This window comes from Trachurus japonicus, chromosome 11, assembly GCF_045865225.1.
Source record: "Trachurus japonicus isolate A0001 chromosome 11, Traja_1.0".
Taxonomy (NCBI): Eukaryota; Metazoa; Chordata; class Actinopteri; order Carangiformes; family Carangidae; genus Trachurus; species Trachurus japonicus.
Window position 1 is genome coordinate 29,604,293 of NC_140917.1, and position 12,216 is coordinate 29,616,508.

The 12,216-nt window shown below is 36.4% G+C and overlaps 1 long non-coding RNA gene across 3 annotated transcripts; it reads left to right on the forward strand.

The window, feature by feature from the left end:
• Positions 1-215: 215 nt before the first annotated feature.
• Positions 216-1,831, forward strand: LOC146979055 (uncharacterized). Of its 3 annotated transcripts, XR_015036984.1 has the most exons (5): positions 219-782; positions 876-1,030; positions 1,145-1,245; positions 1,339-1,525; positions 1,560-1,831. It is a non-coding gene; the product is annotated as an uncharacterized LOC146979055 (long non-coding RNA). The 3 variants fall into 3 exon arrangements; XR_015036982.1 differs by having other exon boundaries at positions 216-782; positions 1,339-1,831; XR_015036983.1 differs by having other exon boundaries at positions 217-782; positions 1,148-1,245; positions 1,339-1,831.
• The last annotated feature ends 10,385 nt before the right edge of the window (positions 1,832-12,216 follow it).

The window sequence follows — 12,216 nt, forward strand, 5'->3', positions numbered from 1 at the left end:
ATTTACTGTGTATTGTCTTTTAACAGTTCATGAAACAGTGCGGTAAGCCATACAGGTTTAGTAAAATACAAGTGACTCATTTGATAAAATTGTATTTTCATCATGTTGTTATCACCATGTACATTCTTCAGTTTGCAATCAATAGGAAAATTCTTGAAGCATCATCTGTGTAAAAAAAAAAAAAGGAAAAAAAAGTGTGTTTTGGCTTGTGCATTTACCAGGGAGGGTTTTGGGTTTTGGGTTGGTAAATGCACAAGCCAAAAGAGTTTCAGGAACCGAGGACAGCCAGTGTTTACAATACCTGTGCTACATGTGTAACAGACACTGAAAAATGAACAATAAAATAAATTAATTTCAATAAATAATATTTATCAATTAATATAATATATCCTATTAACTGTTAAATTAATAAAAAACATCAATACACATTTATATGCAACTGCTGAAAGTACATGTTCTCTGTGTTGTGTGAGCTGGGATGGTCACCTCCCCTGCCTCAGGGCAGGTGGCCTGACCAGAGATCATTCACTCTGTGTGCTTTCTGACCCCTACTCAACGTTCCCCTCTCCAACCTTTACCACACCACTTCCAAAACTGTGAGGATCAGCTGGGAACGGCCAGGACATGGTGGCTGTCAGTCTGCCATTGCCCAGGCACTGCAGCATCATCCTGTCAACAGTGGATCCACCACAACTGGGTTCCACAGAGTTCTTCTTCCTGCCTGCCCTGGTTGTTCTTTGCTGAAGAGAATGAGACTGTCGTGGTGCTGCTGGTTGCTGAAGGTATGACAGACAGTATGTGATTTATAGGCTACAAGTTCTGCACATGTTTTATGCCACAAAAACGTACAACATCTTTCTCTTCTCTTTTATCAGGAGCACCTACTTCCACCTCATCATCATCCGGCCACGTCTGACCAGAAACAACAGCATCATCAAAACCGTCAGTCTGCAGAGCCCTCACTGCTGGACCGCACATACACAAGTCATCCTGCTGCCAGCTTCTATGCCTGCTCACAACAGAGCCAAAGGTACCGCTTTGTTGTTTTGTCATTAAAAAAACTTGGATGACACTGTTGACAATGTAGGTTTACAACAATATCATGTCCACTGCCTTCTCCTTTCAGGTCTCCCCCACTTGACAGTAGAGACCGACAGGGCTGGACAGCTTTCTGGACCTTGTGATCTGTGTGACGGAGCACTGAGGGTGACAGGCTGATGATTCTCTGGCAGGTGATTACTTAAGGTAAATGATAATCAGTTAGGAAGGAAGTGTTGAACATGTGGTTTATGTCTTGGTCTTCACTTTCCAAAACATTTTTCTATCTTGTCTTGTCAGGTTCACCTCCCTCATTCTTCTGTTGATCATCTGGCAAGTGATGAGGTGCACTGCTGCACGGACACACAGCTCAGAACCACCAAGCCATCGTGCTGTCACTGACCACACATGACAGCACCATCCAATCTGTGCAGCAAGCAGCAAATGGCCAAGTCAAATTTGAACATGGGCCACTGCAGTCAGGACTGTGCCCATGTGATATATACTGTTGAGCCCATAAGGTTTTATTCTTGGCCGTCACAACATCTATCACACGTCTGCCCGTCCTGGGTGAGGGATCCCTCCTCTGTTGCTCACCCTGAGGTTCCTCCCGTTTTTTTCCCCTTGTTAAGGGTTTTCTTGGGAGTTTTTCCTCAGTCGATGTGAGGGTCTAAGGGCAGAGTGTTGTAATGCTGCTGTGTCAAGCACTTGGAGACAACGTTTTTTAGAAATGCAATACACAAATGAACCTCCTTTCCTGCAAGTGCTGTAATAAAGACAGATTCTAACTATCCCAAGGACAGTCATTCTTATATTATGTTTACCTAGTACTTTTTGTTGATACATAGATATTTCACATTACTGAAGAAAGGTGTTGTGTTTGAACAATTACTTCATATCAGTGAAACCTACACAGATTGTTGATTTCTACTGCTATTAGACCTCAAACACATCTTTTACACTTTTGTTAAACAATTCAGGTGTTTTTCCACCAAGTCATATAATTCAGCCTCCTGCTCACATGTTCTACTTTTACCTCTCACATATTGCTCCATCTATATTACCTCTCACATATTGCTTCATCTATATTAATAATGGTTCACTATGTTTTTACAGCTGTCAGTTTTGAAAAATATTTGAGAAGACTTCAGTTTTTCAATTTCTGCATACACATCCCACACACACACAAATACACACAGTGGTTAGTTTGCAAAACCTCATGCAGTAGCAACAAGATGCAAGCAGTAGCAGCGGCAAGGGCATCAGAGCAGTGGCGATAGCAGCAGAAAGTGGCAGCAGTAGCAGTAACATAGCCAGGGATGAGCAGGTAAGATGGGGGGTTGAAATAGCCTATTTGGATGAGGACAGCATGTGAATGATCAGCTGATCGTGATTTTAAGCTGTGAGGTTCCAGTGCTTTTTGCAGCTGACTTCAAGTCTTCAACAGACTCTTCAACTGTTACATTTAATAACGCAGGATTTTCCAACATGTTCCTCTTTCATTTCAACATTTTTACTGGTTGTAGACCTTTGACACATTTTTTTCTTTTCTTTCTATTATCTAAATCAGTTCAGGTATTTTTCCACCATGTCATGTGATTCAGCCTCCTGCTGTCATGTTATACGTTTCTACTTGAGATATTGTTTAATCTATATTAGTAAGAGTTCAAAAATGTTTCCAAGCTGTCAGTTAAACTTATTTGAGTAGACTCAAGCTTTTCAATACATTCATACTATTCTTCAACAATTCAAGTAATTTCCACCCATTTCATACATCCTCCATCTTCAATCTTATACTTTTATTCTTACGATATTGTTTCATCTATATTAGTAATGGTTCAACAATGTTTTCAAGCTGTCAGTTTTATATACGAGTAGACTTAAGCCTTTCAATTTATTCATACTAATCTTCAACAATTCAAGTTGAAATCACCTATTACCTATTACAAAGCCATGGATTTTTACATTTCCCCTTAAATGACTTAAATGTTAATTTTTTCATACTAATCTTCAAAAATTCAAGTAATTTTCCAAACATTTCATACAAATTCGACATCCTTCTTATAAGTTTTACTTTTTAATATTTTCTCACCTATTTCAGATTTCAACCATTCAACTATTAAACTATAAATTTGCCGGATTTCTACATTTTTCTCAAACTTTTTATTAACATGTTTAACTTTTACCCTTCAGATATGTTGTAGTTATTTTTAGTTATTCTGCCCTTTAACGGATTGTAACTATTCTACTTTTACACTTCAGATATTGTTTCATCTATACTAGTAATGGTTCAAAAAATGTTTTCAAACTGTTTCAAATAAATTGTGCACTTTAACCTTTCAATTCATTCATACTATTCTTCACTAATTCAAGTAATTAGCACCCATTTCATACATCCTTCATCTTTCATCTTCTACTTTTACTATTCAGATATTGTTTAATCTACATTAGTAATGGTTCAAAAATGTTTTCAAACTGTCAGTTTTAAGTAAATCTGAGTAGACTTCAGACTTTCAATTTCTTCATACTGATCTTCAACAATTCAAGTAATTTCAAACCATTTCATACTCTTCATATATTCAAGATTTCTTCAGCAGTTTCTTAACTTAATTCAGCATAGTTTCAACAATTTATTCAGCTCATTCAGCTTCCAGCTTTCAGCATTCACCCGTATTTCCTTCAGGAAATGCATTCTCTAGTTATTATTAGTGTGACTGCTGAAGCAGTCACACTATTGTTCTTCTGTTTGGCCATTTTCTTCCGCCTTTTTACGGTCTTCTTCTAGTCCTTCATACTTTGTGCTATTTCAACAATTCATATATCAAAACGTGCAGCTTCTTTTGAACTTTATCGGCATTACTTTTCTCTTTTTAACTATTTATACTTTTTCAAATATTTAACTTTTTCTGATTTTTTTCAGCTTTATAATGTGTGTGTATTGCGTCTAACGAGCAGAGCCAGAGTGGTGTCAGAGTGGAGAGAGGCAAAAAAACATTCTAGAGTTTTTCTGGCTAAACTGTCAGCACGGCCACAAATTAAACTCTAGACAAATTATTTTCTCCAGTTTTGTAGCCACACTTGTCTTCTGGCTAAAATTCTGGTCAAAAATGCAAAGAGACTTAGATAATAATTTTAAATATTTTTTAAATGCAGCCAGGGAGCTCTCTGCTCTCATTAAGCTCAATGCATTTTTTTCACATCAGCAGGAGAAGGAGCTCAACTTTGTAACTTGCTGTTAAGTGCTTTTTAATTCATTTGAATTCACCAAAAAATAGTCACAGGTCACAAAAAAGTCCTCTTCTCACTTGGTGTGGCTAATTTATATTAATTTATTTTTGTTTTAAGCATCATTGAAAAATCTCACATTCATCAAAGTCTCAACCTCTCTTCTTGATAACTCCTCTGTAGTGTAGGGGTTAGGGTAACTGCCTGCCAACCCTAAGGTCACTGGTTCGAATCCAAGGGAAGAATTCTTGTTATGTTATGTTGAATTCTGCTCTCCTCCCCCGCCTTCAATTGGTTACAGGTGTTTGTTATCTCCTTGATTACTCATACCAGTTTGCAGCACATCATCACATTACAATGAATGACAACAGTCTTGAAAGCAGTGTGCTCTCTGTAGCCGAGTGGCAGAGTAAAGGTTTAGTGATCATATGGTCACGGGTTCGATTCCTGCCTCAGTCATTGCACATCATTGCTTGACTTTTGATTCCAATTATTCAGCTGTCATTGGACAGTCTTTGATTCCTCATAGTATAAAGCTCATTGTAACTCAGGTTCTCTGTGGCCATATGGTTAGTGCTCAGCCTGAAATTCACAGACATTTTCATTCTAAGTCATACAAGCTTGACTCTCAAGCTTTCTTGATGTTGACAGTGTGCAGATCATTAACAGACAACAGTCTCTGCAACTGTGTGTGCACCGTGGCCTAGAGGCAGAGTGGAAGTCTAATAACCATGAGGATGTGGGTTCGATTCTGACCTTGGTCAAACATTTGTATGGTGATCACAGCTTGCACTATTTGCTAATTCTGCAACAGCGTTCAGTTGCTGTCAGCAGTCACACCATTTCCATTCTTGGAAATGCTTTTTCTAGTATGTTATTAGTGTGACTGCTGAAGCAGTCACACTATTGTTCTTCTGTTTGGCCATTTTCTTCCGCCTTTTTACGGTCTTCTTCTAGTCCTTCATACTTTGTGCTATTTCAACAATTCATATATCAAAACGTGCAGCTTCTTTTGAACTTTATCGGCATTACTTTTCTCTTTTTAACTATTTATACTTTTTCAAATATTTAACTTTTTCTGATTTTTTTCAGCTTTATAATGTGTGTGTATTGCGTCTAACGAGCAGAGCCAGAGTGGTGTCAGAGTGGAGAGAGGCAAAAAAACATTCTAGAGTTTTTCTGGCTAAACTGTCAGCACGGCCACAAATTAAACTCTAGACAAATTATTTTCTCCAGTTTTGTAGCCACACTTGTCTTCTGGCTAAAATTCTGGTCAAAAATGCAAAGAGACTTAGATAATAATTTTAAATATTTTTTAAATGCAGCCAGGGAGCTCTCTGCTCTCATTAAGCTCAATGCATTTTTTTCACATCAGCAGGAGAAGGAGCTCAACTTTGTAACTTGCTGTTAAGTGCTTTTTAATTCATTTGAATTCACCAAAAAATAGTCACAGGTCACAAAAAAGTCCTCTTCTCACTTGGTGTGGCTAATTTATATTAATTTATTTTTGTTTTAAGCATCATTGAAAAATCTCACATTCATCAAAGTCTCAACCTCTCTTCTTGATAACTCCTCTGTAGTGTAGGGGGTAGGGTAACTGCCTGCCAACCCTAAGGTCACTGGTTCGAATCCAAGGGAAGAATTCTTGTTATGTTATGTTGAATTCTGCTCTCCTCCCCCGCCTTCAATTGGTTACAGGTGTTTGTTATCTCCTTGATTACTCGTACCAGTTTGCAGCACATCATCACATTACAATGAATGACAACAGTCTTGAAAGCAGTGTGCTCTCTGTAGCCGAGTGGCAGAGTAAAGGTTTAGTGATCATATGGTCACGGGTTCGATTCCTGCCTCAGTCATTGCACATCATTGCTTGACTTTTGATTCCAATTATTCAGCTGTCATTGGACAGTCTTTGATTCCTCATAGTATAAAGCTCATTGTAACTCAGGTTCTCTGTGGCCATATGGTTAGTGTGTTAGGTGTTGTGCTATTTCAACAATTCATATATCAAAACGTGCAGCTTTTTTTGAACTTTATCGGCGTTACTTTTCTCTTTTTAACTATTTATACTTTTTAAAATATTTAACTTTTTCTGCAAATTAAACTCTAGACAAATTATTTTCTCCAGTTTTGTAGCCACACTTGTCTTCTGGCTAAAATTCTGGTCAAAAATGCAAAGAGACTTAGATAATAATTTTAAATATTTTTTAAATGTAGCCAGGGAGCTCTCTGCTCTCATTCAGCCCAATGCTGAGAATTCTCCACAACTCTGTCTGAAACATGCTTATGTCTGTGCTCTCTGTGGCGAAGTGGCAGAGTAAAGGTTTATTGATCATGAGGTCATGGGTTCGATTCCTTACTTTTTTTTTTAAGCAGAAGCCAGTGATCCTCTTATCAAAGGTTTTCTTTACCCCTCACATACTGTCTCTGTCTGTAGCCTAGTGGTTAGCTTGCTGGTCTGGAGACCTGAAGGTTGCTGGTTCAATTCTTGCCTCAACAACAATTATAGTGAATTATTTTCCCAGTTGTCCTCTGTTGACTTCTGATAACTTGCTTCATGTTGAAACTGCTGCTCTCAGCCTGAAATTCACAGAAATTTTCATTCTAAGTCATTCAAGCTTGACTCTCAAGCTTTCTTGATGTTGACAGTGTGCAGATCATTAACAGACAACAGTCTCTGCAACTGTGTGTGCACCGTGGCCTAGAGGCAGAGTGGAAGTCTAATGACCATGAGGTTGTGGGTTCAATTCCGACCTTGGTCAAACATTTGTATGGTGATCACTGCTTGCACTATTTGCTAATTCTGCAACAGCGTTCAGTTGCTATCAGCAGTCACACCATTTCCATTCTTGGAAATGCTTTTTCTAGTTATTAGGGTGAATGCTGAAAGCATTCACACTATTGTTATTCAAATCTTTATTATTATTATTATTATTATTCTGTACACTTCTTCCGTTTTTCGGTCTTTAACTACTTCTTCATACTTTCTACTATTCAAACAATTCATATATCAAAACGTGCAGCTTCTTCAGGAGATCATTGGATCCATTCAACTTTTTCATTATCATTCATACTTTTCAAAATATTCAAACTTTATTGAAAATTTTTTCCCATAGGAATACATTGAAACTGTCTTCAAACTCTTAAAATCTTCTCCTTCTTTGAACTTCAACTGCTTCAACATACTTTCACCTACAGACTTCATTCCACTTTTAAAACGTTCACAAAACTTTCAAGTATTCACGGTACATTCAACTTTTTCATATCTTCTACCATTATTGATCAGTACCCTTCAACTGTTCATGATAATTTTTTGACAAAATTCAAATTTAACATGCAAGTCAATGGCACGGAATGTTCAGAGCTAGAGTGGTGATGACATCAGCTAGAGTGACAGAGGTTCAAAAAATCCTCTGACACTTTGCTCTCTAACCTGTCACCACGGCCACAAATTTCACTCTGGACACATAATTTTCCCCCACTTTGGTAGACAAACTTGTGCTGTGTCTCACAGTGTGCTCGAAAACGCAGAGAGGCTAACAGAATTTAAACTCGGAGCCTCTAAGTGCAGCCAGTTCCCTCTCTTCCTCTCATTGACTCCCATTGTAAAGTAGGAGCAGATTTTCTGAGAAAAGCAGAAATGACCTCCTTATCTTTCCTGCGACGGTGAGAAAAGTTTTTGCCCTACAAACATTTAATGCACATTGGCTCGCTCAGGAAGGTCTCCTTGCCCCGATAGTCATGACCACATTCTGGTAAGAGGTACGGTTCTCTTTTCAGAGGCTGTTGTTCGGAGCTGCACAGAGCTCAAATCTCACTGCTCTGCTCTGTGTGGTGCAGACACAGAGAGAGAGACACACAGACACACAGACACACACACACACACACACACACACACACACACACACAGACAGAGAGACACACCACCACAGAGACACACTGGCTTACAGCTCATAATCAGCCTCTAAATGAGTTCATATCTTTGAGGGGAATTTTTAAACATCTCTAATAATGTATTTCTCTTACATACATTTCAGTTTATTCTTGTAATGGAGATTTCAGGATTTGGAGCTTCTTCATGTCCTGACTTTCCTCTTTAACCCTTTACTTTGAAGGACTTGAACTTTTTCTCATTAATTCCAACAATTCAGACCATTTAAGGACTTTCACATTTTTCATTTATGAATGTATATCTTCACACTCTTTTTTTAAACGTATCTTAAACAATTCTGGCATCATTCAGTCTCTTTCTTTCTTTCTTTCTTTCTTTCTACTCCCTTTCTCTTTCTTTTTACTTCATTCCTTGTTTCCTTGTTTCTACCCCATTTCTATATATACCCCAGTTCTCATAATGGATATTTCAGGATTTGGAGCTTCTTCATGTCCTGACTTTAGACTTTTCCACCTTCAATCCTTACATTTTACTTTGAAGGACTTGGACTTTTTCCTCATTAATTCCAACAATTCAGGCCATTTCTCAACCATGTAAGGAGTTTCATATTTTTCATTTATAAATTTATATTTTCACACTATTTTTTACACTTAAACAATTCTGGGATTTGCATCCATTCCCTATCATTCAGTCTCTTGCTTACAAGTTATACACTTCAGGTATTGCTTCGTTTTTATACATATTTGTTCAACAAATACTTTCAAGCTCTTAATATATTTATTCATTTGAGTAGACCTATTTTTTCCACACCAATCTTCAAAAATTCAAGCAATTTTCCAACATCCTTCTTATAAGTTCTTCTTTTTAATTTTTTTCTCACCTATTTCAGATTTCAACCATTCAACTGTTAAACTATAAAGATGCAGGATTTCTACATTTTCCTCAAACTTTTTATTAACATGTTTAACTTTTACCCTTCAGATATGTTGTAGTTATTTTTAGTTATTCTGCCCTTTAACGGATTGTAACTACTTCTATATTATTCTACTTTTACACTTCAGATATTGTTTCATCTATATTAGTAATGGTTCAAAAAAAAAAATTCTAACTGTTTTAAATAACAACAAATGCATCCATTCCATATCATTCAGCCTCCTGCTTACAAGTAATTTTCCAAACATTTCTTACAAATTCAACGTCCTTCTTATAAGTTTTACTTTTTAATCTTTTCTCACGTATTTCAGATTTCAACCCTTCTACTCTTACATGCTCGACTTTTAGCCTTCAGATATGATGTAGTTATTCTAACTTATCCTTCCCTTTAAAGGATTGTAACAACTTCTATGTTATTTTACTTTTATTCCTCAGATATTCTTTCATAAATTAGTAATGGTTCAACAATGTTTTCAAGCCACCAGTTTTAAACTTCTTTGAGTAGACTCAAGCTTTTCAATTCATTCATACTATTCTTCATTAATTCAAGTAATTACCACCCATTTCATACATCCTCCATCTTTCATCTTCTACTTTTACTATTCAGATATTGTTTAATCTACATTAGTAATGGTTCAAAAAATGTTTTCAAACTGTTTAAAATAAATCTGAGTGCACTTTAACCTTTCAATTCATTCATACTATTCTTCACTAATTCAAGTAATTACCACCCATTTCATACATCCTCCATCTTTCATCTTCTACTTTTACCATTCAGATATTGTTTAATCTACATTAGTAATGGTTCAAAAATGTTTTCAAACTGTCAGTTTTAAGTAAATCTGAGTAGACTTCAGACTTTTAATTTCTTCATACTGATCTTCAACAATTCAAGTAATTTCAAACCATTTCATACTCTTCATATATTCAAGATTTCTTCAGCAGTTTCTTAACTTAATTCAGCATAGTTTCAACAATTTATTCAGCTCATTCAGCTTCCAGCTTTCAGCATTCACCCGTATTTCCTTCAGGAAATGCATTCTCTAGTTCTTACTTCTTCTTCCCTTTTTCGGTCTTCAACTACTTCTTCATACTTCATAACATTCATACAATTCATATATCAAAACGTGCGTCTTCTTCAGGAGATTATAGGATGTATTCAACTTTTTCATATCATTCATACTTTTCAAAATATTCAAACTTTATTGAAAAATTTTTCCCATAGGAATACATTGAAACGGTCTTCAAACTCATCAAATCTCCTCCTTCTTTGAACTTCAACTGCTTCAACATACTTTCACCTACATACTTCATTCAACTTTTAAAATGTTCACAAAACTTTCAAGTATTCACGGTATATTCAACTTTTTCATATCTTCTACCGTTATTGATCAGTACACTTCAACTGTTCATGATCATTTTTTGACAAAATTCAAATTTAACATGCAAGTCAATGGCACGGAATGTTCAGGGGTAGAGTGGTGATGACATCAGCTAGAGTGACAGAGGTTCAAAAAATCCTCTGACACTTTGCTCTCTATCCTGTCACCACGGCCACAAATTTCTTTCTAGACACATAATTTTCCCCCACTTTGGTAGACAAACTTGTGCTGTGTCTCACAGTGTGCTCGAAAACGCAGAGAGGCTAACAGAATTTAAACTGGGAGCCTCTAAGTGCAGCCAGTTCCCTCTCTTCCTCTCATTGACTCACATTGTAAAGTAGGAGCAGATTTTCTGAGAAAAGCAGAAATGACCTCCTTATATTTCTTGCGACGGTGAGAAAAGTTTTTGCCCTACAAACATTTAATGCACATTGGCTCGCTCAGGAAGGTCTCCTTGCCCCGATAGTCATGACCACATTCTGGTAAGAGGTACGGTTCTCTTTTCAGAGGCTGTTGTTCGGAGCTGCACAGAGCTCAAATCTCACTGCTCTGCTCTGTGTGGTGCAGACACAGAGAGAGAGACACACACACACACACACACAGACAGATAGACACACAGACACAGAGACACACTGGCTTACAGCTCATAATCAGCCTCTAAATGAGTTCATATCTTTGAGGGGAATTTTTAAACATCTCTAATAATTTATTTCTCTTACATACATTTCAGTTTATTCTTGTAATGGAGATTTCAGGATTTGGAGCTTCTTCATGTCCTGACTTTCCTCTTTAACCCTTTACTTTGAAGGACTTGAACTTTTTCTCATTAATTCCAACAATTCAGACCATTTCTCAACCATTTAAGGACTTTCACATTTTTCATTTATGAATGTATATCTTCACACTCTTTTTTTACACGTATCTTAAACAATTCTGGCATTTGCATCCATTCCACATCATTCAGTCTCTTTCTTTCTTTCTACTCCCTTTCTCTTTCTTTTTACTTCATTCCTTGTTTCCTTGTTTCTACCCCATTTCTTCAACAGACTCTTCAACTGTTACATTTAATAACGCAGGATTTTCCAACATGTTCCTCTTTCATTTCAACATTTTTACTGGTTGTAGACCTTTGACACATTTTTTCTTTTCTTTCTATTATCTAAATCAGTTCAGGTATTTTTCCACCATGTCATGTGATTCAGCCTCCTGCTGTCATGTTATACGTTTCTACTTGAGATATTGTTTAATCTATATTAGTAAGAGTTCAAAAATGTTTCCAAGCTGTCAGTTAAACTTATTTGAGTAGACTCAAGCTTTTCAATACATTCATACTATTCTTCAACAATTCAAGTAATTTGCACCCATTTCATACATCCTCCATCTTCAATCTTATACTTTTATTCTTACGATATTGTTTCATCTATATTAGTAATGGTTCAACAATGTTTTCAAGCTGTCAGTTTTATATACGAGTAGACTTCAGCCTTTCAATTTATTCATACTAATCTTCAACAATTCAAGTTGAAATCACCTATTACCTATTACAAAGCCATGGATTTTTACATTTCCCCTTAAATGACTTAAATGTTAATTTTTTCATACTAATCTTCAAAAATTCAAGTAATTTTCCAAACATTTCATACAAATTCGACATCCTTCTTATAAGTTTTACTTTTTAATATTTTCTCACCTATTTCAGATTTCAACCATTCAACTATTAAACTATAAATTTGCCGGATTTCTACA